Source organism: Thermobia domestica, chromosome 13 (genome assembly GCF_964235325.1).
Source record: "Thermobia domestica chromosome 13, izTheDome1.hap1.1, whole genome shotgun sequence".
NCBI lineage: Eukaryota > Metazoa > Arthropoda > Insecta > Zygentoma > Lepismatidae > Thermobia > Thermobia domestica.
This window is the reverse complement of record NC_137466.1, coordinates 50,784,582-50,804,324: the sequence shown is the minus strand read 5'-3', so window position 1 is coordinate 50,804,324 and position 19,743 is coordinate 50,784,582. Positions and strand designations below refer to the sequence as shown.

Below are 19,743 nucleotides of genomic sequence, written 5' to 3'. Positions count from 1 at the left end.
GAGACCTGCGAAATGCACTCACTGATTTCTTTGCATCCATGACCGCCGAGTTAAGTTTTATGACCAGAGTATTGTGCAGCTGCAGGAACGTTGGCAAAAGGTGTTGGATGCTGATCGAGATTACTTCGAAACCTAAAGGTACGTATCTTCCACTGTATTGCTCTCTGTTTATCACTACTCTGGAATAGCAAGAACTTTTTTGGTTAGTTTGAAAGAAAAAATAGAAAAATGTAAAATTGCTACTGCCAGAAGAAGACTGATTAGTTTTGAAATCTATAGTTTTGATATGATTATTCACAAATATCTGTCCTCAGGAAGCATGGAGGTAAATGATTTTATCAGTAATTCACAAAAACCTAGCTAGCAACTATTTTCATAAAGAACAATTCAGAATAGGGCACTATTCTTCAAAGTCCAAGGAATTAGGAATTAGATTTCTGGACTTTTGGCATCTATGGCCATGTTAGCCCGTCACGTATGACGGATGACGTCTCTCGGCAATCTCGCTATCAGAGGAAAGGGAACGAAGAAAGCGGCCTGGGTCATGTGTTACGTACCATCCCAGTATTTGCCTGGTGTGAATGAGGAAAACCGAGGAAAACCCCACTCAGGAGTGCTGGACTGAAAAAGCTTTTACACTTTTCGAACCAAGTGGCCTCATTGGGAACCAAATCCGGGACCGCCAGCACCAAAGACGAGAGCGTTAGCAACTACGCTACGCGGGGTCACTTCAAAATTCAATTCAGGTATATCCAACTGAGAATGAAACACCATAAATTATTTACATATTTACAGAATCATCGTAAATTCACACAATATGAACCAGATATACTTGAGATATAGTAGTATGAATTGCTCCAAACTGATACATCATACACAAAGTTGTTCCTGTGACATCTCTGAACAGAAACAACAAATAAAAGTACGAGACGAAAATTTGATATTTTTTTTCAAAAACATGCGGTTACAGACATTAATTTTGTTCAGTTGTGGACTGCAGTACTGTTATTCGATATTTTTTCCAACTTTTGTGTATGATTATGATTTGACAACACTTTATTCGATGCTATCTCATGTATATTTAGCTTATATTGTACGAATCTGTAGTGACTGTGTAAATATATACAAAAGTTGTGTTTCATACTTAAATTTGTAGTAATATCTCTGTTCCTTTTTTTCTTTTTTTTATGCTGTGTCCTGTAACAAGTTGTGAATTTTTATGAACTCAGCACTTACCGCTAGAAAAAGATACGCATTACGGTAATATGTGAATTAATTGGAACTGACTTCAGTTTTTTTAAGATTTAAGCGATGAAGAAAGTTTCAGTTACCCGAAATATAATGAAAATTGAGGACACAATACAGACAAGTATTTTATTAATATACCCGAAAGGATTAAAAGGTGCAAAGTGGGTATTTCTACATGAAACATTTAAAAATTGTTACACACGTGTCTAGTTTCATAGACCTATATTGTAATTTTTTTTTCTGTCCGTAAAGGAAGCAAATGGATATGAAGTTTATCTGGTCTTAACTGATGAATTATTCAGAAATTTGGCAATATTCATTATAGTAAAAGACAACCTATTTAGCCCACTTAAATTCCCAGCACTAATCACTTGACGCCGTTATTCTAAAACGTAGTTGTCATATGTATTCTAGTCACTCTTCACCTTTTATTCAGATGTTTTACAGACACATATCTAACCTATTTCCCACAACATTAAAATAATTGAACTTCACCAATGAACGAAATAATAATATATCATTGTAACTCACCTGATTTAGCGGAGTAGTCACAACATTGATTAAACACCACCACCAGCTCCTAATTTATATTGAACCTCAAAACATTCTAAAAAAGAAGAAAAGAAAACGTGTCATTTTGCAAGCAAGAATGTACAGAACTAATTCTACATGTATATCTCTTAAAATTACAGTGAAGCAACAATTCTTTTCAACAAAATAAATAAGCAGACTTCCTGTTACTTCTCAGTACTTCCTAAACATCCAACACATATACCTATACGCTGCAACACAATGTTTCTACAAGAACCGCTAGACCAAGAATCAAATCACAACCGCGATAAGTTAATCACAAAGCTACCCAGTTCACTCTCCGTGCAACAACAGATTATATCACTCTCTCGTGTAGTTGGCGCCCTATCCTATCATTCAGATCAGATGATCTGTAAAACTCCTGTTGTGCTTGGAAAATCAACCTCATTCATTATAGGTATAATGTATAATTCAATTCAATCTATGGAGGTGGTCTGTAAATATAAACACTACGTTGTCCAAGGTACAATCCAAGTGGTGTTAATGGCTGAGAACCAACTATAAGGAAGAGTGATAGAATGTATGGATATTCAGGGAGTGGCTTAGCGTCTCAGCGATGAGCTACTTGCCTACCAAATTTCTTTCAGATTCGGCCAATAGTTAACGTGAAATTGTTTGCTTGTTTGTATATATATATCTATATATATATATATAGTGAAACTATAAGTTCTCGTATGTTTAAGCCGGGAGTTACAATTTTAAATATTTTAACATTTTAATAATACGTCTTCCATTGCAGTAAAAATTCCAAATATATTCAAATTTTAATATAATTTAGTACAATTTCAATTTAATTGTACTATTTAAAGAAAGTAAGTGCGTCAAGTGATTTCGCACTTACTTGAAGTGAACTGAAGTGATCTTTGAAGTGAGAAAAAATCATGAAGAAGCGAAAACCATTCGTTCTATTTTTGCAACTAGTAGAACATCTATCTTACAGCAAAAACAAAGATAAAAAATGATTGTCCTTTTTCCTTTCGAAGATATTCCATTTAGCGTAAGAACTCAGAATATTAATAACATCTATAACTACCGGTACCACTTTAAGATTTTTTTCTGACCATGTATACATATTTCGCAGCTTATCAACGAACCTGAAAAGCTTGTTACTAAATTCTCTACGTCTGTGTGTCTGTCTGTCACCCAGTCTGTCTGTTATTTGAGATTTTTGAGCACTCCATTCGACAGAGCATCAAAAACTATCTGAGAAAGTGATGGAATTTTTCGCGTCACTCTTATCGTTCCCGAGATATGGGCCAAAAAATGGCCGATTTCCGGAGATTTAAGAAGCTATAACTCGGGAACCATAAGTTATAGAGCGATCATATTGATGCTGATCAATACCTAAGAGAATGGTGAACATTTTGGTACCAAATAGTAACCGGTGGCCACTGGCCAACTGGCTACTAGCTAACTGGCCACTGTTCCCCAGATGTTGGCCAAAAAATTTAGAATTTCAGGAGATTCAAGGAGCCATATCTCGGAAACGGTAAGTGATAGAGACATGATATTTTGCGAGCAAGAGAAGAAGGTGCAGATAAAAGGATTTACTTTTACATATAGGAACAATCAAAGTTATCCTTCCCGCTCCATATCTCAATTCTTTTTTTAGTTCGTTCTGGCAATGCTCTTGGAGCATTCTCAACTTGTTTTATTTCTGGATTTCTTACATATGATGTATATTTATATATATATAAAAAAAAAGTTTCAACATTGTTTAACAAACAAGGAAGATATAATTTGTCTTTATATATATATCGGGACAGGACGTTTGGGCGCCGCCATTTGGGCGCGGACGTTTTGGCGCTGCCGTTTGGGCGCCGGACGTTTGGGCGCAAAGCCGTTTAGGCGCCAGATGTTTGGGCGCGAGGTACATAGTAAAAATCACAATTTACGACATATAAAGTAAGCTAGGCACTGAAAACTAAGCGCCAATCAAGATATATACATTTCCTACACTTCTATCTTTATCTCACCTCATTTATCTGTATATTTTCTATCTCTATCTTATTTATTCATCTAAATTAAATAGTTTAATGCGTTTGTAGTATTTGTTGCCTAACCTCGTCATGGATTGATTTTTTGCTTGTTCACGGTTCTTGTACTTCTGATCTAATTTTTGTATTATATAAGAAAGCTAGGAAATAAAGGAATCAGACGAACTGTTAATTTTCTTAATGTTAATTAAAACATATTGATTTAATTTTTGTATTTTTTTAAAGAAAATTAATTTTACATATTTATGAATAGACCTATTAAAATTTGTTTTCTTTCGTATTACGTTTGCCAAACTCTTCTCTTCCTTAAGACCAATAAAGAACTACCAATAAAAGATTGCAGCGTAGTCGCTAACACTCTCGCCTTCGGTGCGATCGGTCCCGGGTTCGATTCCCGGTGGGGGCACTCGGTCGAAAAAGTGTAACACGCTCTTTCAGGCCAGCCATCCTGAATGAGGTTTTCCTGGGTTTTCTTCATTCACATCAGGCAAATGCCGGGGTGGTACCTAATTTATAGATCCAGGCCGCTTCCTTCCTTCCCTTTCCCCGGATAGTGTGCTCCCTCAAACGTGACGGGCTAAATGGCCTTAGATGCCGAGAGCCCAGAAATCTAAAAATCCTATATCCTAATCGAGTTGAGGGAAAGATATTTTGCATACATGGTGTCTAAGACATATTTTGCATACAGGATGTCTAACACATTGAGTTTAGGAACTGTAGTATGCCGTATTTCTGGTATCACTTTTTTTTAATTAACATTCCAATATAAAAATCAAAACTTAACACACATTTTTTTCGTCCCATTGTAAGCATTTAATCTACATTAAAGAAAGTGGCGAAAGGAAAAAAAACAACAACGATTTCAAAGTGAAAAATAATAGTTAAGTGTACATATATTGGTCATTTAGCCACTAGAAATGTGTTTGACATTCACACTTATTGCGTAACTACAGTAGAAGGCCTGTTTTAAGTTTTTTAATGGAATAGGCTCACTATGTATGTAATGCAGTCAATCATATGTAGTCTGGTCGACTTACATAAAAGTTATCAAATAAAAAGCACACTTAACTTTCGTTGAAACTTAAATTTACAAAATTTAATTGTTAATTCAGTTTTTATAATTTTGAAATTCCAGTATTTCTAGTATGTAAAACAAAATCCAGTATAATTCAAGGACTTCCACTACAGTAGACACCTTGTGATATCTTGATTCGAACTTAGTACTCAGCGCCTAACATAACGACTTTTTAACTCGCGCCCAAACGTCTGGCGCCCAAACGTCCAGTGCCCAAACGTCACGTACCGTATATATATATATATATATATATATATATATATATATATATAACTCAATCCGATCGATAAAAACCGCGACTCCAAAAACTTTAGCACTGCAAAATCTTAACGCTTGAAGCAGAGCAAACAAATTTTGTTTGTTTACTTAAATCCATAAAAAGAACAAATATGTCATGTTTCATCAAAATCTGAGATTGAGAATGGCAAACTTAACTTTTTTAGTTAATTTGACATAAAATAACCCACCATCTTCACCTATAATATTCTCCCAAAACCGGAAATGATTGAAATTTACTAGTACTTTTGGTTTCAATATTAATTTAAAAAAAACAGTAAGAGATATCGAGAAGCGGTTGTCTGAAATCGATAAGGCTTCATAAGAATAGGTTCCATTTTCCCTGTTAACTCTCAAGTCAAACCGAAATTAGTACACGTTCCCCGTTTCAACTTCATTACCCATAGCAGGCTTTCCAATGCTAATGAAAAAAGTATAGGAAATCACGACGAAAAAATATAGGAGGTTTCGTGAAGCTGTGAAAAAGGAACATTTTAATTATCCAATTGGTAGAAATATATATATATATAATCACATGAAAATTACACCAATTGTTATACGAACATACATTCTACTTTAAATATAATTAAATGGGTAATTATCTAGTTGCAAAATTTTATAAGAATTTCTTAGTGTTTTCGTATCTAGCTCACCGTACTAACAAGTTACGATCACAATTGCAATAAATTTTTGGTTTGTACGTAAGAGGGTTACATGTACAGTACAAATATGCGCACAATATTTGCCACTGACAATTACACTGCACTTTACAATCATGTGCGTGTTCAGTCACCGAGTTCAAAAAATGGGTTGTTGATAGCTCTGGGCAAAAGACTGCGAGGATGAATATGACCACAGTGTATAAAATGCGAGAAACAGAGTTACTTATCACAGTAGAAGCATTCCATGAATGCCTGCGTTAAGCAGTCTTCCTCCAAGTAACACTGCGTTTGAACATCAAAAATACGTTCGGGCGGCGTTCGAAACCTCTTTGGTCGGAAGTCATCATATCCAGCTACAGTCCAAGGGTACCAAAACAAAGTCTGCGAAGACTAGAGAAGAACTGATTACGTAGAATATATATAAGCAACGAAATTGAATCCCTCGACGATGGTGTGAACTGATAGTCATGAAGGATAATGTGATCTTCAATTCGCTTCAGCACCGCCTTGAACTGTCGGGTGTCAGAATAGCAAATCAAGTGGCTGAATTAAGATGTGCAACCAGGAGGGATGGTCTTGACTGTATACACCATGTTTTGTGGTCGGATAGCATCGATATGAGTCCTGTCACGATATGTCCCGAGTGAATCAACCAGAAGAGAGTCCTCAGCCCCATATGGAAGTAGACATCTTGAAAGAATTGCGTCAGGATTTATTTCGATTAGGCCGGACTTCGAGGCAACTTGAACCAGGGTTTGCGGTTTCAGCATTTGTTGCACTACTCACACTCTAAATTGATTTCTGGTGATTACCAGCATCTTTGGAAACACATATTCACTTGCCGACGTAACAAGTTGGATGGTGTAAGAATGAGTTGTCGTATGACCACTCCGCACCGAACTTTTTACCGAGTTCTCTCCCATGAAATGCAGAGTTCGCGATAAATGAAGTTCCTTCCATATACCACTTTGATATGTATTATAAATCTGTATACGTTCCATGGTGTTCACTGGGGACATAATCTCCTTGCGAAACGCTTCATATCTTTTATGCACGTCACCATCTGTATTTTAGGCTTTAGCGGTTACACACTTTGTTATTGCTCGTGAGCGAAGATGGTGTCTTCGTTTAAACCTCGCAACCCCACTATGGATAGATCTAATGAATCGTGTCAGTCCTATTTCTCGGTCTGTTTCCAAACCCGACGCACGAATATCGATGTAGCTTACAGTGTAATTGGTTATGGCACTTAGTTTACACATGTTTGTAATCAACACTTCAAACATGTTCATACAAACCACAACTCAACTGCAATTGCGATCGCAACTTGCGCTACCTCCCTTGTAAGGAACGACCACAAGGAAAGTATAAAAAGGATCTGCATAAGAAAATCAGAGTTTGTAAGTATACGTCTCCAAGATGTAAATGAAATGTAAAATAAAATCTAAAATGTAAACATTCTGCAGATGACTACTTACATTTTTAAGGTAAGATTTGACTATTTGTAACATATTCTACAACTATTTGCCTAGCAAAGAAAGTATTGATACACATAAATAAATTATTTATAAGTCTTTAAAATCACTACTCCATAGAACTTTTTAATGAATATGACGAAACTAGTTTATTTTTTGTTCCATTTTGTAGGTGTATGAATATTTTTGCGCTAACTGTATATTGTTTGGTGTAATTATCTTTAGACAATAAGCAGAAAAGGACGAAACACAGAAGAGTCTCCACTCAATCACCCTACTGTGGATACAAAAGCACTCCAATCACCCGCACCTTATTTCCTTATGTTACTTTCACAAGTGGAAGTAGCAATGCCACAAAAATATAGGAGGTTTCGTTAAAATATAAGAAATATAGGAGCACTGGAAAGCCTGCCATAGAAAGAGACCTACAATAGATAGCGGCAAGGTTTTTTTTTTTAATCGATTCAACGACTGAAAAAAGGATCATCTCCATCCGTATTACTCTCTAAAACCGGAAGTGCCAAAATTTACTACCACCTCTGGTTTTAACATTGATAACCATACAAAAAACGATAAGTTACTCTTATAATCGACTCACCGTGTTAAGAAATTATACAATCTCTACCCGTGACATAGTAAAACCGAACGTGGTAGAAATTTGCTACTACTTTCGGTTTTAGTATTATTCTCCAAGAGAAAAAAAAACAGTAAGAAATATACAGAAGTGGTTGTTGGAATAGATTGTGTCCCAAGAAAAGACAATCTCCTCCCGCATTACTGCACCAAAACCGGAAGTGATAACAATTCGCTAGTTCTTCCGGTTTCAATGTTGACCGCCATCGGACAAGAACGTTTCTTGGAATCGATTCTGCGTCTCAAGAAACCTACCACTTCTACCCTTAAATCTCTACTAAAACCAGAAGTAGTATCAATTTACTAGTGTTTTCGGTTTCAGTACTGATTTATATTGAGCAAACATGATAAGAGGTATTGAGAAGGGATTTTGAAATACAACGTCTAAGAAAAGATACCATCTCTTCCCATATTACTCAAAATCGGAAGTAGTCCTAGTAAAAATCTACTTGTCTTTCCGATATCAACATTGATCCCTACTGAGCAAAAATGGTTACATATCGAGAAGCAGTTTTCTAGAGTACGTTAAGCGTCCAAAGAATAGGTTCTATCTCCTATGTTAACCCTCCATTCAGGGAAGTGGTAGAAATAACAAATTTCCGGTTAACTCTTATCGCCATAGAACAAAAACGGCAACAGAAGCGCCTTTTTTTTTTCAATCAATTCAGCGTCTTAAGAAAATTTCCATCTGCTCATTTCTCTCTCTACTAAGACTGGAAACAGTAGAAATTTACACTTAATAGGTCTCATCTCAATTCCTCTATTGCACCTGAAAGCTATAAATCTGTTTTAACGTTGCATTCGCATAGTTTGGAAGACTACTGTACTTTCAGAACTGTGAAAAACGAATCGCACTTTTTCTTTTCTTTTTAAATATAATTTCGAGTCTTTCTGTCAGGATTGATGCAAAACTAGTTTACATTTTCTTCTTATATGTTATTTATGACCACCGGTGTAACTGTGCACAAATCAGAAGAATCTCGAAAATCCTGCTATGCTAAATAGCATGCTAAAAGTCATGCTAAATAGCATGGCAACAAAATGAAAACTCATATTAGTTCATAAGTGCAAGTGGAGTAGGAAAGTAAAGGTATTGACGTTGCCATTACTTTTTTTTTTTTTTTTATAATTTTGATTTGATATTTAGGATATTTTTTGGCCGTGTCTCTTATAACCCCTGTCTCTTATTACCCCGGCCTCCCCTACCCTGGTTTTAGGGAGGGCTCAAAACAGGCAGGCCTTTACAACAATTGATATCCAGTGCTTCGGAGGGAAGTCGGAATTGTTAGGAACCGGTAGCTCCATGTTTTTTGTGTTTGGAATAAGGCTTTATTTCGTCACGGTATATTTCACGCTTTTTTCGCTTATAAGCATGAAGTAAAACTTCGCAGCATGCTTCTTCCCGAGTACGAGAGACCGCGCTGTTGACGATTCTTAACACTTCCGACATCGCGCCAAAGGATTCCGTGTTGATTGCTGTCAAGGTTTATCGTTTGCCTACTTTGGACCAATCATAAAGTCAGAGCATATCTCAGAATTCGGTTAATGGCATGTGTGGGAGTTTCACCTTGAAGAGAATACTCTGCACACCCATTGAACATAAATGAAATATATATTTTTGGATTGTGTATGCGTGACTTCCTTTACGCTGATAAGGACCACCATTCCACGATTTCTCGAATTCGAAATACGGCCTCTTGAAATTTGGCCTTTTCACGATTTTGGACAGCCCTAGCTCTGAAACTATGCACTTTCCCCCACAAATCCATATGAACTTTTCGACTTATTTTGATGTGCGGAAACACTTCTTACAGTTTGTCGGTATAGTTCATAAACACCCTGTATACAGAAATCTCAGGGCTCATAGTGGTCTGGTGTCTTGTAAATACTTGAAAAGTGACCAAAATCTCATCATGCCCCTTTTTTCTTTTGTCAATTTCTCCATCATCTCTCTGTGTGTTGTTCTGTTTCATCTTTTCTTCTTTACTTCTTCTTTTTGAGCTTCCTCCTTTCTTAGGTTTTCTAAGTATGCTTTGAAGTTACGGTAAGCAGACCTAGCAGATGTGAAAAGCTTCTGAGTAAGTGGAACCAGCTCTGGCCTATTTCCGAATTTCTTCATCCCAGACATTATATTTAACTTAGCATTGAGAGTTCTCAAAGCCATGAAATATTCAAAATCATCACCTACTCTTAAGAAGACATGCAAGAACCACACAAACACACACACACAACGTTGAGCGGAGCGTTAACTAAAGTTATTACGAGAGAAAACTAAAAGACTATTATCATAGAAGAAAGAATAGATACAGAAGGGTTCTCAACCCCACCTTGAGAGCTTAAGCATCCACCAGCAATCCACTGTGCTTTAGAAAGAATAAAAGCTGAAGTGAGAATAAAGCTGACTGTTTCACATGTGACAGCAAGTACTGAAGAGTAATTATTGAGTAACAAGTTTCTGCCTTTTTTTCACTTATTTTTATAATATTTTTTCTTAAAAAACTGGCAACGCAAAACATAAATCACGCGAAAAAGTCACTTTACCTCCAAAAAAAAGTAACTTTTAGTTAAAAAAGTGACTCGCTATGAGCCATGAAATCTTAATCTCTTCGCAACTTTGCATTTAATAATATAAAGTACTTTAAAAAAAAAAGAAAGAAAAAAAACAATGTGGAAATATTCATATTATGTTTATACACTTTCTAATGACCACAGTAGGACAATGCATTGAATTAATTAAACAACAATAAACCTATTGGTGTTAAACAATTTTAAATTAAAATAAATACTTGAACTTCATTACACTAAGACTTAATACAAATATAAACTGAATCATACAATTGTTATGCTCATTAGAGTCATCAGTATATATTACAGAGTTCATGATTAGAATTCAAAATTACACACTAAATGGGATTTTTCAAATGCATTGAATTTCTGAAAGAATATCACAATTCTCAACTTTCTACTAAAAATGTGTGAGATATAATTCTTAAATATTGACTTTTACGTTATACACTTTACTTCCAAGGCAAGTAGAGAATTTTTAAAAGGACAAAGGGTGTTCATTTTCCTTCGAATATGACCACGCTTTCCCTAAATTTTCTTTCCAGTATATTTTAGATACTACAATTACAATATTTCATCAATCAGCAACCAAGGATTTCCTTTTAATAATTGCATATCATCCAACCTAAATTTTATACTAAACTGAGATGGAATTTTGTTAAATCTATCCAAAGCAGTATTTTTCAATCGCCAGGACTCGGACTTATACAGATTAGCTAATTTATTTTATTTGTATGATTAATCTTATTTATGTTTTCTGCAAGTAGTCTACTCTTTCCATATGTACCTTTTTAGAGCAGGAACAGGAACCTTAAAAAGAAACTTTACTTAGTTCTTATTTTTCTGGTCCGTCAATTGTATCTTTACTTGATTTTACCGATTCACAACTAGTATAAGTTTTAAAACAGAATGAATCTTACGTTTTCTAGACGCACGTTCTTTTGAACGTAACTTTGTCTGTTGATATTACAATTCTATATGAATTTGACAAAAATGTTCACTGTTTCGAGGGAGAAAGATATTTTTAATTTTGAATACGTGAAACGATTTGAACTGATTTTATTTGACTTTTAGTTTAGCGTCCCAGTCAGCAGCGAAGCTATATGAGACGTGTATCTACAGCTCAATGTGGAATCCGAACCACATGAGCTACAGCAGGAAATGGAATCCGCGTTTCCTAAGCCAAAGGCGCGTATGCTTAGCCACGAGGGAGATCCGTGAAATGTTTTGAAGTGCGTACAAGCTTCATTAATGCCTTCAGAACACAAAGACAGGAGTGTTCTGAAAATGCAAGCGTCACAAACTGCTTCTTCTTTTCATCCACAGGGATTCGTTCGGCGTAAAACAACAAATGCTGTGCAAGATAAATGGGAAACGTTTGTTTGGTACTAAGTTTTTAAATTCTTTTTCTTTCTTTGTTCCACAAATTGTGTTGTTGATACGTCTGTCAACTTCAAGAAAATCAAATTCAGACAGTTGCTGCTGTAAAGTTGAAGAAGGGGGTAAAGGCTACTCAAGGCGTACGATGACAAAACAAAATGGGGGTGAGAGACACGAGTTCTGATTCTCGAATTGCCATCCATCCCCAGCAAGTTTTCTTAAAACAATGTCACTCCTAGTAATTTATGAGGTCTCGAGTGAGTATCTCATTACAGAAGTAAGCGTTACAATTAATCTAGACCTACGTCATTACGTGTAAAACTGAGACTGTCATCTGAACTGTATTGCTCTTCGGCATTCACATGGAAAATTGTAAGATTTTAAGTGTATTACTTTGTAAGATATTTACGAATTAAATTTTGCACGTTGTCTTATGAAGATTTTAAGACTTCTAACATGAGATGACATCCCCCTTAAGGTACTGGACGACGAAATTTTGAATACAGTGTGATACATAGTTATATTCTTCAATTTAGTTCTGTTAATAATGATGTTAGAGTAACACATTTACCATTAAACTAAAGTTAGTTTATAGCATTGAATAATATATACAGCTTATTTGTTTGTTGCAGTATGCAAATAGACAAGCTGACCGTAAGACTCAGTTTCTGACCGTGCTCGAATTGCAGCGACAATAGCAGTGTGACAATCGCCATTAAGGTTTACAAATGGTGAAGAAGAGAGCAGAACAAACATGCAACAGCAGATGTGAAAAATTAGAATTTACGAAAATTTGCTGCGCAAGAGTTTAATTGATTTATAATAATAATAATAATAATAATAATAATAATAATAATAATAATAATAATAATAATAAAAAGACGGGGTGCCCGAAGACTATTATTACCAAACAGGGTAAGCAGACTACCACGTTGTTCGCTCGAAGTTCCAGAATGTACTGGAGACAATCCCATCGGTAATTTCATATACCGCACGGTTCAGTTAAACGAACTATGAAGGAGTTAAAAAGTAGCCATGGAAATCACATTTTGTTCAATATGCCCAGACGGAGTTCGTTGAATACCTTGAATAAAATTTTGTGCTCAGACGAAGCTATGTTCTCTCTGGATTAGTTAGCTGTCACTGCAGAGACTTTAGTGGGCAAAAACAGAACGTAATTACTTAATAAACATTGCAGTCACTTCCATCGGTCGCCGTGTGTTGCGGTATGAGTAGTGATATACGTCTTCCCCTGTACATTCATCGTGAAAAGACGAATGCAGAATGTAAGAGAACATGCTAGAACTTTCCATTCTTCCAACCCGAGACAATGTACACTTCATGCATTCCATGTCTCTGATATCACAGCAATGGTTTGAGAATGGATTTCCGAAACAAGTTATCGGGCGTTGGGGAACTAATGAATGGCCGTAGAGAAACTTAAAAACCGTAACCTCACCTTTCTGGATATCCTAAAGATAAAATGTACGACAAAAACCACGTGATTTAGATATTGTTGGGGGCTATGATCAGGAAGACGTGTGTGTAAATGCCTCGAGACTCGAGCCTGGTTGGTTCGTTCAGCGATTAACGTCCCTTTTACCACCGAGCTATTTGAAAGAGGACCTACAGCTTACCATGAAATCTGAACCATATAAGCTCTCACTGGGAATCAAACCCAGGTCCTTCGCATTGAGGGTGTATATATTAACCATTAGAGACAAGAGAGCACAAGTTGGACGAGTTGTTGACATTAAGCGGTTAGTATACGCGCCTATCGGGTGGGGTACCCGGGTTCGATTCCTGGCGGGGGCTCATGTGGTTCGGATCCCACGTTAAGCTATATGTCCACATTTCATATAACCTCACTGCTGAAAGGGACGCTAATTAAAACAAAATCAAATCAAATCAGGAATCAAATTGTTAGGAAAGTGTAAAGTTTGTATGCAATGCGAGTTCTGAAGGCATTAAGAGTCAACTTTCTTCAGAAAAAGAGGTGCAAGATAAGATTAAGCACACGGGAATTTATGCAGTTACAGATGAATTAAGAACTAAATGTGGAAAGACTCGGGCTTCGAAACTTTCAAAATATCTACCAAAATAGTATGCATACAGAGGGTCTTAAACTAAAATTCTTTCACAAATTATGTCCGTACTTTTGGCAACAGACTTGCATTAGACGACAATACTTCACAATTTGTTTGGTACGGTTAAGGTAGTAGAGGCCACCTCAAATATGACTGCACTAATGTAATTCTTTGTTTTCTTTTTTATGACACCCAAAAACTTGCCAACATTCTAAAATTATGCGAAAATCACGCACCAACAGTGCTAAGTGATCACTACAAGCAAGAATTATGTTCTTAGTATGGAGGTCATTCCTCATCAAATCATCCAGCAAAATGTCTTTTTTTCACCCACCATTTCAGATTTTCATGAAACTTCTGTCATTTGTTAGTAGTACAAGAGTCAAAACCAGTGTGAACTCCTTTCTCCTTAGACCAAACAGGTTTGGAGTTAAAGGCGATCAAAGTTTGGGAAAATAGCCTATGTAAATAGCTTCCGAGATTCTGCTTTAAGACTGCACTCTAAATTAAAAATTTTATAGCTGAAGATGTAACAAACATAGCTGCGTGAAAATTTTCTAAGCAGCACCACGGTTTGTTGACTTCAGAAAAAAAACATTTCATCAAGAGAGCCCACATCTGTCTTAGTATTTTATAACTTACATTTTATGGTGTGAAAATACTGCATCACTAAACAAAAATTATCACAAAGGGTACAGGTATTTTTTGTTTTCAGCTAACCGTTAAGCCCTGCTCTAAAGAGTTATAAAGGAAAACAGAGGGATTTTGGATACATGTTAGAATTATTAATAAAAAATATAAATTTATGAATTGTTCAATTACAATACAGTATATATGCTTGAGCTGTGGTGAGGGGATGAAGTATCCTGAAGTTTGTGCCCAAACCAGGACAGGAGGGGCCCAAGTACACAAATGCAACATAGCCGGACACTTACTTCTTATAAATAATAAATAAATGAAGGAGTCTCTTAAGTCACCCGCTTTACTTTGAAAACAGTTTTACATGTTCAACACAAACTAATACAGCTGCTAAAGTATATAAATATGTGAGGTGCTTAGTAATACATACAAGGTCTATCCTAAAAGTAGGCTCAGTTAATATATTGTGACGTCACTGTACGTCGGAGCACGGTCTAACTGGTTGAAACTGACAGTGAGAGAACCCAGCTAAGTAGCGCTCCGTCATTCAGTGTGCTCTGAGCATCCGGAGAGTGAGGACGGGCCTGTCCATGAGGGTTGCTTTTTGACCTTGTGCAAGTGAAAATGCAGCGCTCGTTAGAACAAAGATTTGCAATCAACTTTTGTGTGAAACTTGGCAAAACCGCTATGGAAACTGTTGTTATGATCAAGATTGCTTATAAAGAACATGCCCTGTCAGATCGGTAAGTGTTTTTCGGTGGCACAAGGCCTTTTTGGAAGGCCGTGAAGGGTTGACGACGAGGTCGGTGCCGAACGGCCATCCACGACCACCACTGTTGACAATGTGACGCGTGTGAGAGAACTGTTGAACTCAGATCGACGATTAAGTGTTCGTTTAATGGCCGTCATGTTAAACATATCGAAAATTTAAGTTCATGAAATCGTTACAAACCATATCGGCATGCGGAAGGTGTGCGCAAAAATGGTTCCAAAAGTGCTCACTGACGATCAAAAGTCACGCCCCGTTAAAACGTGCCAAGAAACCCTCGACATGTGAAAACGTGATCGAAAATTTTTGGACATCATCATTAAAGGTGACGAAACTTGGGTATCTGAATATGATTCGAAGACCAAAAGGCAATAATCGGAGTGGCAACCTTGCCCGGAGAAAGCCAGGATGAACAAATCAAAGATCAAGATCATGCTCAACGTGTTCTTTGACATCCACGGACTGGTTCATCACGAGGAACCACTGTGAACTCCAAATTTTATGTGCAAGTCCTTAAAAGACTCAAACACAGGGTTCAACGCATCCGGCCGGACAACGCAGACAACTAGAATTTGCACCACGATAATGCGCCGGCCCACAGTGCTTTCATCGTCACAGACTAACTGCTCAAACGAGGGGTACCAACGATCCCGTATAGCCCGAACTTGGCTGCCCCCGACTTTTTTCTGTTTCCACGCCTCGAAACAGCCCTGAAAGGCAAGCATTTTGGGACAGTGGACGTAATCACAGCAGCTTGCACCGCAACATTAAAGGACATTCCGAAGGAGGACTACCGCAACCCATTCGAGAGCTGAAAGTCCCGCTGGAGCCGATGTATCGACGCAAAAGGAGACTATTTTGAAGATTTTTTAAACACTCGTAACGATAAGTTCAATAAATGACTTTTAATAGACTTTCAGGACAGACCGTAAATGCACATGTAGGCAATGTAGTGAATGGTGTGGCCACGTTAAGGGTATATCTGCATCAATTCAAACATCTTATGACACCTAATATTTCAGACGTTGGGGTACTTGGTACACTATATTTCTACACACTATTATTTATTACATGAACTTTTACATCGTACTCTTCATTACATGAAAACGGTATGTGCAGCTATAGCTAGTTGTTGATGGTGTCCCCAAAATTGTAAAAATATGTGAGAAAGGAATCCAGCACACATTCTCTCGAGTTGAAGGGCAGTAGAATGAAGTACTACGCGCCTGCTCAGTACGGGCGCACTCCCGCGAAGCATTCCTACCCTTACTCAGTTAGATAGGGTTCGTTTTTTTTAGTCCCCACCTAGCACTGGTCTGCATCCATTGAGTTGGAATTAAAGAAAGTAATCAAACTGGCTACTAACCTGCCTTCACTCGTCATAGCTCGCTCTGTATCACCATGTGAATTGATTGATTGATTTTGAGTTTTACGTCCCGTTCAGCAGCGAGGCTATATGAGACGTGGACCTACTGATTAACTTGGAATCCGAACCACATGAGCTCCCGCTGGGAATCGAACCCGGGTCTCCCGCGCCAAAGGCGCGTACGCTAACCGCTTAGCCACGGAGGAGCTCCACCATGTGAATTGAGTTTTGAACTTTGATAAAGAAAAGAACGAACCTAACTACTAACCCACCTTCACCTATGTGTGCGAACCAGCATTCTAGAACATTCCCAATCGTAGTAAAGGAGCTAACTTTTGAAAATTATCATTAATGTGACATGGATATTCTCATTCTGCACGAGTCATTATTTAGTATGCACTTCTCTTTTGGTGTAGCTACTGCTGGGCTTTTGCCATAATTTATTACCTTTGTATTATAAAAATGAAATTTTTCACTTTAATGTACCACGATTACACCCTTTAGGCTAAGGGAGACGAGGATTTAGGCAAGTGAATGATGATGGAATAAGTAGCGGAATCAGAATATGGGAGAAAAAAGGAAGGGGTTCACTCGAGCAGACGGTTTTACCGAAAACAAAATTTATAGGTAAAATACGACGTGAAACACGTTTCGTAAAAGATGTAGAGTGTGAATATAAGTAATTTCTGTCATTAGATATCAATTGAAAAACATTCTAAATGGTATGAACGTATTCTAATTGTAACTATTTACTGAAGCGGAAGGAAGAAGAATACAAGAATGCGAAGAAGGTGGAAATAAACGGAGGGAATGTTCTGTTCGTGTTAGCAATGGACGTTTGCGATGGATATAATGCAAGCATACAATTTTATTCCAAAGAATTGTGTGATAAAGAGCGTCATATTGTAAAGTTTTTGCAGCGTCATGGTATGTTGAAATCTAAAATCAACTGGGCGAAGTGTGGGAAAAAAGTAAAAATTCACGAATTCCTCGTCGCAGCAGGACATTTGTACCCGGGAAACTAGTGAAGCCATTTTGAAGGTAAGAATTATTATGATTATTTAAGTGCTTATGAGTTGAAAATTATTCCGAACATTTTACATATTTTTCCACGGTTCTCGTTTATGCGTATGTCCCCGTCGCTAACGCGCCTGTTCCCTACGGACTCACCCCCTCGCTCCTGCCCTGACTCGTGCTTTTTAGTGGCCACCTGGACAAGGTTCTAGATTACTGGTCCCCCTTCTCATTGATCAGTAATAAAGACAGAAAACAAAGTGCCCTGCGGGGCTCTAACTCGCCTTCACTCGCTAACGCTCGCTCGGCAATACTGTGTAAATTAAATGTATAAACTTAAGTACAGAAAGAAACCAACCCAGCTACTAACCTACATGAGGGACCAGTGATCTAGAACCTTCCCGGCTACCTAGCACAAGTTGGTTCGTGGTTTATGCACTAGCTCCCCATTTACTGCATTTTCTGCATAAAGAAACCTTAAAATGCAATAAATGTGTGAAAATTTGGTAGAACCGTCTGCTCGAGTGATGACAAAGAAAGTACCTCGAAAAACATTTCTGGAAGACATTTATTCCGAAGTTGGGCGTCCGCTTTCGCCACGTTTTTTTCGCTGTTATCTCCTTTGCATACTTTCTGCAATGTGTTACTGGGTTCATTAGTCCGTACTCTTCACAAACTTTTAAAAGATTTTGTTCGTTATCAACGTATTGAGTCACAAATGTTAAAACTGTTAGTTCATTGCCCTTGTACATTCGCCATGTTGATAACATAAATGCTCGTTTCTTTCCTACAATGCAACTGTTTGATTACCTTGCGCCAAGTAGTTCCCTCCGCTCGCCGTATAGTCCCATGTTTATAAACTCTTATATATAACAAATATACTGATTTTTCGAGACTCTTATATATTATCAAACACACAAATGATCAAATTATTCATATCTTTCCTTAAATTTTAAAAATTTTGCTGGAAACGGACGCCCAACTTTGGAATTTAACCCTTCTGGAATTAGGAGCCAGAACTTTTTTTTATTTAAAATTCGTACTTTTTTCATATAATTTCTGTATTTTTGATGGTTAGGTTAGGATTTTTTGGATTTTGGTGGTTCAGAACTTTTGCTTAAAATTCATACTTTCTTCTCATATTTTCTGTTTTTGATGGTTTAGGCTATGTTAGGTTAGGTTAGTTTTTATGTTAGTGTAATTACTCTTATGTAACACTACCTCATTTATTCTGTAAACTTTTTTTTTTTTTACCTGATTTTGGCCCCCCTAATTTCCAATATTATGCCCCCTGAGAAAAAGCATGAAAACTATGTCCAACACAAACTAACTTTGTTGGGGATCAAACCAAGAGCCTTACGCTCAAGAGGTAAGCGCTCTACTATTGAGCCAACGTTCCTCCCTACTTTTACATTAAAAACACCTATGTAAGCATTTTAAGAATTATAAATCGTTGTGCTATGTAAACAGATTCTTCAATCAGAATCTAATGTATTTCATATACTTATGTGCAAATATGCATGTTTTAAGCCTTTTTAGTTGCAAATGTCAAATGTTATTGTGTACGTAATAACAATGATGTAACTTCAACGCAATCAAAATCCTGCCTCAAGGTTAATAATTTACGTAAGTATAGTTTACTATTATATTAATTCCAATACGAGAGGTGAAATCAAAACACTAAGAACTAACACAAATAACTATATGAACACAACAATACATACCAAACCACTGTTTCGCGACTTAAAGACATTCCCTTTCTTCTGCACGAATCCTTCTTTTTCAGTAAAACAGCTGTAACGTTATTGAACATAAAGGATACAAGTTTAGTTTTTATGGTGCTTCTGATTCTTCATTTCACAACTTACGGTAACACTCATGGTAAATTAGAAAAAGTTTTAAATTCTATATTAAAACATTGGAGAGAAAAATAACAAGATAACATGTGAGATAGGTGCAAAAAAAT

The 19,743-nt window shown here is 36.9% G+C and overlaps 1 protein-coding gene across 1 annotated transcript in view; it reads right to left on the bottom strand.

Moving 5' to 3' along the window:
• LOC145668141 (uncharacterized) overlaps nt 1-19,649 on the bottom strand; it is a 98,873-nt gene extending 79,224 nt beyond the window's left edge. Inside the window, exons 1-2 of the mRNA XM_081735714.1 lie at nt 19,502-19,649; nt 1,780-1,855 (exon numbers count right to left, since the gene is read on the bottom strand). The gene's annotated coding sequence lies outside the window, so the exon portion shown is untranslated. The remainder of the gene's footprint in view (nt 1-1,779; nt 1,856-19,501) is intronic.
• Nucleotides 19,650-19,743: the final 94 nt, after the last annotated feature.